The following is an 11,741-nucleotide window of genomic DNA, read 5'->3' as shown; positions in this document are numbered from 1 at the left end:
AAGGAAGCAAAGGAGGTGCTGTCGAAAGGAGAGAGAGCCTCTTCCGAGATGATTTATGTGGCTCTGGACATTTCATCGACGGGCTTCAGGCAGATGGCGGGGTCGGCGGTGTTTAGACGGCAGGGGTGGCTGAAAGCTAAGACGTTTCGCCTGGAGGTTCAGACCAAATTATTAGACATGCTGTTCGACACCGAATTCCTCTTTGGTTGAAGCGCTGCAGTTGATCAAGTAGGATACTGAGACGGCTAAATCTTTGACTAATCTGCAGCATAAGAAGTTTGCTTCCTTCCGGGGCAAAGGCAGAGGTGGAGACCAGTCAAGCCGGTGGCAGTGGCTGACTCTATCCGCTTATGCGCTGTGTGATACAAGCATTACACTGCGAGCGCTGAGTTAGAGCGTTTTTAATATTGTAGCGATTGTTCTGCTAATTTTAAAAATCACAGTGTACCTTGTTATGTGTTTTTAAAACTGCTTGCACCTTACTTCTGGGCTGATTGATAGCTCGGGGGTCACTCACTTACTCTACTCCCGCCCCGGTCCGCCGCGTCCATTCTGGGTGTTTGATGCGGAGGGTGAGGAGGAGCGAGCACTTCCGGGCTCATTGCTGCCAGGTCAGTGCTCTAGCTGCGCTGTTGATGTTTTAGGATAAAAGGTGAGGAGGAACGCAGTCGCGGGGTGGAGACGAGTCAAGCCGGTGGCAGTGGCTGACTCTATCCGCTTATGCGCTGTGTGATACAAGCATTACACTGCGAGAGCTGAGTTAGAGCGTTTTTAATATTGTAGCGATTGTTCTGCTAATTTTAAAAATCACAGTGTACCTTGTTATGTGCTTTTATAACTTTTTGCACCTTACTTCTGGGCTGATTGATAGCTCGGGGGTCACTCACTTACTCTACTCCCGCCCCGGTCCGCCGCGTCCATTCTGGGCATTTGATGCGGAGGGTGAGGAGGAGCCCAGCACTTCCGGGCTCATTGCTGCCAGGTCAGTGCTCTAGCTGCCCCTCCCTCCCTATAAATGTGTGTGGGCCAGCGACCGCGCAGCGGGCGCGTCGGAGGCGTGCCGAAGTCGCGCCAAAGTTAAGCCCCTGTGCAGTCCGGGCCAACCCACATACAGTATGGAAGGCAAGATTTGCTAGATCTATGTCCATCAAACGCGGGACCTTGCTTGCATTCAATGGAGGCTTTAAGACTCCGAAACTGCTCATTGTGCCCATTTAAGAACTATAGAGAACCGGTTAGTGAAACAGACAAGGGGAGGGCACATGGAGGCCTGTTAAATTGTAGATCACTTAGCAAGCACAGCAATCAGATATGGGACCTCCTCCTGGATGAGGAATTGGATGTACTCTTCTTAACGGAGACGTGGCTAGGGGAACACTCCGACCCGGATATTATAGAGGCCATTCCTCCAGGTTACTCACTCTCCAGAATAGATAGGAGTGGAGGGATTGCCGTTGCCATTAAGGCTCCGTTCGAATGCTCTTTATTGCCCTTGCAAATTGAAAACTGTGAGGCTGGCCTTTTTACTCTTAAACTTGGACCTCAACACTCTGTATCGGCAATCCTTGTTTACAGACCCCCAGGAAGGCTCAACGATTTTAAATCTAGCCTAGTGGAAGCTGTGGCTCATTTAGCCATAAGGAAGAGCAGAATCCTGATATTAGGAGATCTCAACATTCACCTTGAGGATGAACAAGCTAAAGAGACTAGTGACATCGGGCAAGAACTCCAGGCCTTACAACTAGAATTAAAAAATAGTGCCCCTACCCATAAACACGGCCACTTACTGGACCCCGTTTTTTGTAGCTGGAACGGAGTGAGGGTGAATTCGCCCTTACCCATACCGTGGTCGGATCACTTCTTGATTCCTTTTGATATTCATATTCCTGAGTCGAACACAAGCAGGGAGAACAACAACGGTTACCCGCGTCGTAAATGGAAGAACTTCTCACAAGACACCTTCAACAAACTATTAGAGTTAGGTGGTCAGTCAGGGGATGCGGACTGCGAAAGCGCAAATAGCGAGCTAGAGATGCGCATTCTAAATGCCCAACGGCCCCGATTTGCTTATCTAAGGTAGGGAGCAGAAGGAAAAAATCTGCCCCTTGGTTTACATCTGAGTTACAAACTGCCAAATCAGACTGCAAGAAATTAGAGCGGAGATGGCGGTTAGACTTCTGTCCTCAAATTAAGTCGAGTTATAAGGAAGCACAAAGAAAATATCAAACTAAATTGCGTAGAGCTAAAGCTACGTATTATAAAGATCGCATTGGGGAGGCAGAAAACTCCTCGAGAGAGCTTTTGAAAATTTTCAAGGAGATTTCAGTGGTAGTTAACGCTAATTCTTCACAAAATGACTCAGTTGAAGAATGTAACAGAATAGCTAACTACTTTGCAGGAAAGGTTAGAGATATTTATGCGACTTTTCCTGGCAACACGATATGTGGACGCGATTTTGAAGAGAAGGCAGGTGCAAGTAAAGTAGAGGAATGTCTAAATGTCTTTTTGGTACCCCCTCCAGAGACACTAAGCAGTATATGTCAGAGTATTAAATCTGGTTCCCCTCGGGATCCAGCACCACCTCGGGTGTTGGGAGAGAGCCTCACGGTGCTGGAACCGCATATTAGGCATGTGCTTCAGATCTCATTTGCATCCGCAATACTCCCGGAAGATTGGAAAAAAGCGATTGTGCTTCCCATTAAAAAGAAACCTAATGTAAGCCATGAAATACTTGAAAACCTAAGACCAATCTCCCTGCTACCGTACTTAGCCAAGGTGGCGGAGAAAGTGGCCAATACTCAGCTAATGGCACATCTGGAGAAGAACAACCTACTGCACCCCTCTCAATCTGGGTTCAGGCCGGGCTTCTCTATGGAGACGGCCCTTCTGAGAGCGACTGAGACCTAGCGAAAAGGGGCAGATGCCGGACACACCATGGCACTGATTATGCTGGACCTCAGTGCGGCGTTTGACACTGTAGCGCATTCCATCTTGCTGCAGTGTCTTAACAAAGCAGGTGTCACTGAGTCTGCATTGGGATGGTTAAAAGCGTTTCTTACAGACCGCAGCTTTCAGGTCCAGCGGGGCTCCTTTACATCATCTGCGATAGCCTTAGAACAAGGGGTGCCCAGGGCTCGGCCCTGAGCCCTACTTTGTTCAACTTATATATGGCCCCCCTAGCAGATGTGGTGCAAGAGTTCGGTGTAGAGCTAGTCTCATACGCCGACGACACCCAACTGCTGATCTCCTTGTCCCAAGCTCCGCCAATAGCAGCAGCTAATTTTAAGTCCTGTATGCAGGCCCTAGCTGGATGGATGAACTCTCACTGCTTGAAGCTTAACGGCTCCAAGACGGAGGTAATGGTGATTGGAGGGAACAATTCTAGCTGGACGGCTGACTGGTGGCCGCCCTGTCTGGGCCCTACGCCCATTCCCTGTTAAGAGGCTAAAAACCTGGGAGTGTGGGTTGATCACAAACTATATTATGGGAGCCACATTCACCGACTAGTGGGAAAGTGCTTTGGGGTGTTAAAAACCCTCAACCACACCCTAGATCTACTTCCGCAGGAGGCCAGACGCACCATGACCCAAGCATTGGTAACCTCCCGTATGGATTACGGGAATGTACTACTCCTAGGCACCACAGAAAAAAACATGGGGCGCCTACAAGTTCTCCAAAATACAGCAGCACGCGTGACCCTAAAACTCCCTAGAAGAGCAGCTTCTAAACCCGCTCTTGCGGCTCTGCATTGGCTGCCGGTCAGGAAGAGAGTCATGTATAAAGCACTCTTAATATGCCATACCTTATTCACACCTATGAGCCTAACAGAGCACTACGCTCAGCAGGAACGGGCCTACTGAGGATCCCCCGTGTAAAAAAAGCAAAACTGGGAGGCCGCTCTTTTAGAGTGTTAGCAGCTAACAACTGGAATCGGCTCCCGGCCGACCTTAGGCTGGAAGAATCTGAGTCCAATTTTAGAAAATCTCTAGCACGCTGATGGGGTGAGGAGCCAACCATAACACTGAACTTACCTTATCTCCATAGCGCGGGGACACGCCGTGATGGCGTCACCAGGCGCTTTAAAATTTCTTCTTTATTATTATTTAATATCTCTCTCGCCCTCAGCTTCAACAGCGGTTTCAGCCATATTATCAACAGGGATTTCGTGCTCCGTACACTTTGCAGCCCTTTCGGCAAACCTCAACACCAGCCTATCCTAGAGCAGCGACACGTCGACGCCCACCGTCGGGAGGAAGGGCTCACAACTTTAATGAGGCAATGAGGATCCGCATTCTACTGCCACCAGAGTCCCACTTCAATTTGGCCCCGCTCGCTCCAAATTCTTCAGTCAATGGAAGCTAATATCTTCCGGCAAACGTGTGTTAGATGTATTCCACCATGATCACACCCTGGAAATTGTTCAACAGCCCCCGAATTTGCCTCCGCGAAGTACTTCCCATCGTCCTCAAGAGGGAGATCCGATTGCTCCTTGCCAAGCAAGCAATCGAAGAGGTGCCACTCGATCAGCGCAATTTGGGGTTCTATTTTCACTTCATAATAAAGAAAAAGACGGGGAAATGGAGGCAGATAATGGATCGCAGGTTGTTGAAAAAGTTCATCAAATCTCAACCTTCCAGAATGTTGTTGCTCCGGGAAATTCTGCTTCTCATGGATGCGGGAAACTATATGTCCTCTATGGATCTTCTGGACACGTATTTTCATGTTGCCTTTCATCCAAAACATCGCCATTTTCTCAAGTTTGAGGTGGCAGGGTGCCATTATCAATTCAGAGTACTACTCTTCGGGTTGAATTCGGCTCCAAGAGTCTTCACCAAGTGTCTGGTTCCAGTGGCGGACTTTCTACGGTGAGCCCGTCACCAGGTATTGCCTTATCTGGACGACTGGTTAGTCAAGGCCACATCGCTCTAGGCTACCAGAAGATTGACAGATGCCTGTGTTCGTCTCATTTGCTCCCTGGGGCTCAGAATAAACTGGGAAAAGTCCTCTCTGGCTCCTTCCTCCTAGGAGCAACTCTGGACACCACACTTTCGAAAGCCTTTTTCACATAAGAAAGGATCATACGGCTCCAGAAGACAGTGCGGGGTCTGTCCGCAAAAAAGTGTGTTTCATTAATGACATACAAGTCAATGCTAGGGATGATGTCATCATGTATCCTGCTGATTCCGCACTGTCGCCTAAGGATGAGACCTCTTCAGGAGCAGCTCGACATTCAATGGACTCCGTCTCGAGGCTTATTCAATCACACCGGTAATGATTTCAGCAATGTCTTGGTGGACAGTATCAGACAATCGCTCTCAAGGTCTTTCTTTCCTCTTGACAAAACCAAAGTTGGTAATGATGTTGGACGCTTCCATGGACGGGCTGGGTGCTCACTTGCAAGAATCGCAGATCCACAGATTTTGGTTGACTCCGGAATCACATGTCACATTAACCTCTTGGTACTGAAAGCAGTTTTTCTGGGCCTACAAGCATTCCTGCCAAGAATCAGGAGGTCGACGATCCTGATTCGCATGGACAACACTACCACCATATTCGGTCTACTGGAGCAAGGTGAGACAAGATCTCAGGCCCTTTAAATCCTGGCTCAGCAGATGTGGTAATGGCTGATAGTCCACAACCTATTAATACAGGTTCAGCATGTGCCAGGAGTCCAAAACAATTGGGCCAATTCCCTCAGCAGGGACACCAAGCAGTGTCATGAGTGGGAACTAAGCAAGGAACAGTTACAAAGGTTTTTTTGCTGCTGGGGGTTTCCAGCCCTAGATCTGTTCGCTATGTCACTCAACAAAAAATGAAGATTCTATGCCAGCAAATCCCCTCAGCCAGTCTCTCTAGGAAACACCTTCCACTTCTCTTGGGAGGGAACGTTTGCTTATGCATTCCCTCAGTTTCCTCTCATTCCAAAAGTTCTGCAGAAGATCAAAGGAGAGCCTTGCTGTGTCATCCTAAGCGCCCCGGTTTGGGCTCGACAATACTGGTTCACAGAGCTGTATCGCCTATCAAGGTCATCTTCAATCCTGTTACAGCCAAAAGCAAACCTTCTCTCCATGAACCAGAGCCAAGTGGTTCATCCTCAAATCCGCACACTACACTTGTCAGCTTGGCTCCTCATCACATAGAATTCAGGCAACTAGCGATTTCTGAGGAATGTCAGGCAATACTACAGAAAGCCCGAGCTCCTTCTATGATCAAATGCTACTCGGCCAAGTGGAAAATAATTTGTATGTGGTGTGCAGCGCACACTTGCGATCCTCTCTCATCGCCACCTGAGAACGTTTTGCCCTATCTCTTGTCTCTTGCCAAAGCGGGCCTGGCACATGCATCCATCAAGGTGCACTTAGCAGCAATCTCCAGATACAGATGGCGTTGTATTTACTTGTCTTTGTGGTCTAACAGACTGTTAAGAGTTCATGAAATGACTTTTCAGGGCCTACCCTCCGGCAAGACCTCCTCCAGTGCTATGGCATATAAATATTGTCCTGTCGCAGCTTATGAAGTCACCCTGTGAACAAATTCACAAGTGCGACTTGAAGTACCTCTCCTGGAAGGTGGTATTCATGTTGGCTATCACGTCAGCCATACACATTAGTGAAATTCAGGCCTTCACAACAACAGAGCCTTACCTGCAGTTCTTTCAAGATTAAGTAATTCTTTGTACCAATCAATCTTTCATTCCCAAGGTACCTTCTGCATTTCATGTAAATGAACCAGTGGTTTTGGCCTCCTTTTCAGCTCCATCTTCACCAGCTGAGAGAGCACTTCATTCTCTGGGCAATAAACGATGTTTAAAGTTCTACTTGCAAAGGATTCAGCCTTTCGGAAAATCTTCTGTTACTCATTGCCTTCTCTCCCCATTGGAAGGGTCAGGCTTTGACGCGGGCATCTATTGCTCACTGGGTCTCATTGGCTATTCTATTCTGTCATGAGAGGGCTGGCTGCCCTCTGGTTTCCAAGGTGGCAGCCTCCTCTGCTCTATTCGCCGGAGTGTCCTTGCCTGATATCTTCCTGACAATGACATGGACGAACGTCTATACCTTCACAAAGCATTACTGTCTGGATGCCTGGCAGAAGGAAGATGTGGCAGTAAGTGAAGCTGCTTTGCGACGTCTATTCGCATAAGGTATGATCTTTTAATGAGGTTACTGTGGTTATAATAAATCATTAATATGTTTAGAATATTTTATAATTCAGGTATATTTATAAATGTATATATGTATTCATTGTTATGAGCTCATGATCTAGGCTCTTTATGATTTTTTAATTGTATTATGCTTTCTGGGTCGCATTGTGGTATGGTTCACCCTACCCGCTGCCTCTGACCCTTCGGTACTGCTTGCTATTCTGATTCAAGCATGTGAATCTATTAAAGATACAATACTGGAGATGAAACAAGTTACTTACCTGTACACTGTGGTTCTCCAGTATTGATATCTTTCATAGATTCATATGCGACCTTCCCTCCTCCACTTTCAGGTTCACCTTCCATACCTCTATTATTACCTTGAGGTACTTGTGCTCGAAATCTGAGGTATGGCGGCCCTGCAGGGGAAAGTCACACTATTGTCTATGCGCTAATTCGCTGGAGTTTAGATGTTTTATAATAATGGACATAGGTTGCTAAAAGCTAGTGGATTCTCTATCCTACAGTGGGTGTCTGATGTTGGATTAATTAACAGTAGTATTGCTCACAAATGGCTTAAGATCGGGCGGTGATAAATATTTCATTAGCATGCCTCTCTCACTTTCCTAACTACTGTTTGCATGTAATTGGTGCAAAACGTGTTGACTGTGGTTTGAAGCAAATTGGTAGCTCTGCATTTTGATAAATGTTCTGTTGAGTAAGGTTTCTCTGGTGTGTTGGGACAACGATGATGTGGTGACATTTAAACAATGTAATTCAATTTTCGTCAGTTAGTAATATTTTAATTTGTAGAGTTAGCCAGTCCCTAATTTCTTATTAAAAAATTGCAGGGGCAAAACGTTTTTCTGAGGAGCCAGCCACTGGCACTATTGTATGCTGGGATTGACAAATACCTGGACGGCAGTGTCTTGTTTCCACTTCATGGTTTCTGGTCAGGGCTTCTCACCTTTATAAAACGGTGTGGTCTTTGGCATTTGACGTTCTTTTCCATGTGCACTAATTTCTTTGCATAGCAGATTTTGGAGCGCATGTATCCCGCAAAGATTATATAACATTTTGGCTATTCAACTTAGAGTTTTTAGTGCAATATTATCGTTAATATTGTGTATCAATAGCCACCAATGCATAATATTTTGCTAACATGCCAGTGTTGATGCCAACGACCTGGTTCTGTAATCTGGATTCCCTGGTGCAAGACTCAACCTGGGATGATGGTAGGCGTAGAGTGTCACTCAGGATATTGAGACGCCCTATATCTGCTGGAAGTTTGGGAGTTCCTGACTTTGAACTCTACCTGCTCGCTGCCTAAATGCAATGGCTGGCCCAATGGCTGGAGGGGGTGGACGTTGATGGGACCTTTTTTATGGAACCTGGCCAGAGCTCCAGTCTGCTGCTGGTGAAGATCCTGGTACACGCAATCAAGGTTCCTTACACCTCAATATTGCAGACAACAGAGCTACAGTGTTAGTGTAATGTACTTGGTTAGTTCCCCCACAGAAGACTCTTCGCAGGAGGCTGTGGTCAATTATTTTATTCATCAACAATCAGGTTCGCTAAACAAACAGAGCGCCGAGCGTCTACAACCAGCTCCGGTCGCTTCTCCGTCTCTTCTCCTTGCGCGCGCTTTTTCCTTGCGCATCGCGCATGCGCTAGTGCTTCGCTCCTGCTCCGGCGCACCGCGTCATCACGCCGGTGCGTCGGAGACTAGAACGCAACACTACATATCTCCTTCTTTTCCAATAACAAAACATTATTAAGTCCCAACTTCAATAGTCACTCATCTCATAGTCTTTGAATCGAGAGGGCATGGTGACCACCCTCCCAGCACGGGTACATCTTACCGGTGTGATCTCCTCTCTGTTATCTTCACCAGGAAAACACCTCACTCTCTTGTGTGTGTCCGCTTCCTTCTCCCCAGCCGGGGCCGCGTTCGCCATTGCTCTTTCGTGTGCCCTTGCTTGCACATTCTCTTCCTTGTTCTCTGGAGTAGATCTTTCCTCCGAGTTCTCACTCCTCCTCATAGTCTCTTCATCATCGTAGGTTTGCTCCTGGCCTTCATCCTCTTCCTCCTTGGCAACTGGCCACTGCATGATCCTGTTGACTTTAGCCATGCGATCTTGGGACCACACTCTCCCATCACTGAGCAAAGCCGCTCGTCCACGTACTTCTTGCACCTGTAGGGGTTTGCTGTACTTGCTTTCACCTTTTCTTTGGAGAGTTGCTAGCTTGACTCTAACCCACTCCCCTTTTTCCAGATCCGTGTCCCTGGTGTTGTGCCTTTTGTTGTAATGCGTCGCATACACCTTTTGGGCCTTCTCCAGGTTGTATTGAACCACTGCCGGTGACCATTTGCTCGTCACTGTTTTTTCTCTCCATACCACATTGTCTCTTGTAAAGGGGAGCCTGCCTCTCAGGATTTGGAAGGGGCTGTATCCTAGCGCAGTTGGTGTTATCCTGTATGCCCATAACATGCTCTGAACTTCCAGTTCCCAATTTTTTCCTTGTGTTATGGCAGCTTGTATGGATCCCATCAGTACACGGTTAAACCGTTCCACTTGACCATTGCAAGCTGGGTGATACACTGCTGTGTGTTTTGACTGTATCCCGTTCCTTTCCATGTACATGTTCCATTTGTCCGATATGAACTGCGGTCCGTTGTCGCTTAATATTGTTCTCGGTATTCCTTCCTTCAAGAACAGCGAGGTGAGGAATCTCAGTACCGTGTCCGTGTCCATGGTTTCATGCACCTCAATCTCTGGCCATTTAGAGTATTTGTCTATGACCACGCATATGTATTTGGCTATTCCCATGTTGTCGAGGACCGGCCCTAAAATGTCTACTGCAATGTCTTCCCAGGGATTCTGGGGCTGTTCGAATTTTCCTAATGCTGGCCTCAGAGGTCTCAGTATTTTATCAGCTCCTTGGCACTGTCCACATTCCCTCACTTGCCTTTCAATCTGGCTGTCCATTCTCGGCCACCAATACATTTGTTTTGCTCTCAACTTTGTTTTGACGATGCCGAGGTGACCCTCGTGGAGCTGGATCAGAAGCAAGGGAATTAGAGTCCTTGGAGGAATTACCTTGTCCCCTCGGTACATAAATATGCCAGAGTCACTCATCGACAGCTCCTCCCGTATCTCATAGTACTTCCTCAGGTCCTCTTTGAGGTGTCTCTTCTCCGGCCATCCCGAGATCAGGTATTATTTAACTTCCTCCATTTCTCCATCTTCCTCATAGGCCAGGACCCATTCCTGTCTGCTGATGGCTTTCTCCGCATCCTCCATCACAGCCACCATCTCGTCCGATTCAGGCGACTCCACAGGCGCTGCTTCCATAGCCGAGGCTCGGCTAAGATAATCCGCCACTTTATTGCGTGTCCCTGGCAGGTACTCCACATCATATGTGTAGTCCAGGAGTTTGAGTGTCATCTTCGCGATGCGTGGCGTGGCTGTGTCGTGACCACTTGATGTTAGCACTTTGACCAGGGGCTTATGGTCCGTCTGCAGCTTGAAGCGGGTGCCCCAGACAAATTGCCTGAATTTTCCCATGGCCCAAGATACCGCCAGCATTTCTTTCTCGATGACGCTGTATTTCTGCTCCGTGGGAGACAGTGCTCTGGATGCGAAACTGAGTGTCTCCACCGTGCCATCCTTTCTTTCTTGTGCCAGCACTGCTCCCAGTCCCCTCTCGCTAGCGTCCGTGGTTAGGATGGTGTTGCTCTTGGGTTCATATCCATGTAGCGGCACTGCACTACTGATGTCCAGCTTCAACCCTTCAAATTCACTCTGTGCCTCTTCATCCCATGCGAACTGCGACTTGTCTCTGATAAGCTGGCGGAGTTTGTGAGTCTTGGTGGCAAAGTGTCTTACGAACTTACTATAGTACTCCGCCATCCCGAGGAATGACCTCACTTCCTCCTTGTTGACTGGGGCTCTTGCATCACAAATTGCTTCCACATTTTGTCGTTTAGGAGATATTCCCTGGCTCCCAATTTCGTGCCCTAGATATGTGACAGATGACATGCCCAGCTTGCATTTGCTCCATTCCGCCGTGAGACCACTTTCCTGAAGCACAGTGAGTACTTTTGTCAGCTTTTCATCATGATCCGCCCGACTAGTTCCCATGATCAGGATGTCGTCCTGAAAATACTGGACACCTGGTAAGTCTTTGAATAGGCGATGCATCAACTTCTGGAACACCGCAGCCGCAGAGGCCAGCCCAAACGGCATGCGGCGGAATTGATAACACCCAAAGGGTGTGATAAACGAGGTGAGCTTCCTGCTTGCCGGGTGTAAGTCAATCTGATGATACGCTGACGTAAGGTCTATCGTGGAGAACCAGGAAACTCCCTTTGTTCTAGCCAACATTTCCTCGATCCTAGGAAGGGGAAACTTTTCTACAATTAAGCACTTGTTGAGCTCACGGAGGTCCACACATAAGCGTACCTTGCCATTGGGCTTCCTGGCCACGACCAAGGGGGCCAACCATTCTGAGCTGTCAATAGGTTCTATTATCCCTTGTTCTTCCAATCTTTTGAGTTCTAGCTGAACTGCCTCTTTCACGGCGATGGGGATGTTTC

Source organism: Lissotriton helveticus, chromosome 8, assembly GCF_964261635.1.
Source record: "Lissotriton helveticus chromosome 8, aLisHel1.1, whole genome shotgun sequence".
Taxonomy (NCBI): Eukaryota; Metazoa; Chordata; class Amphibia; order Caudata; family Salamandridae; genus Lissotriton; species Lissotriton helveticus.
Note: the sequence above shows the minus strand (reverse complement) of the source record.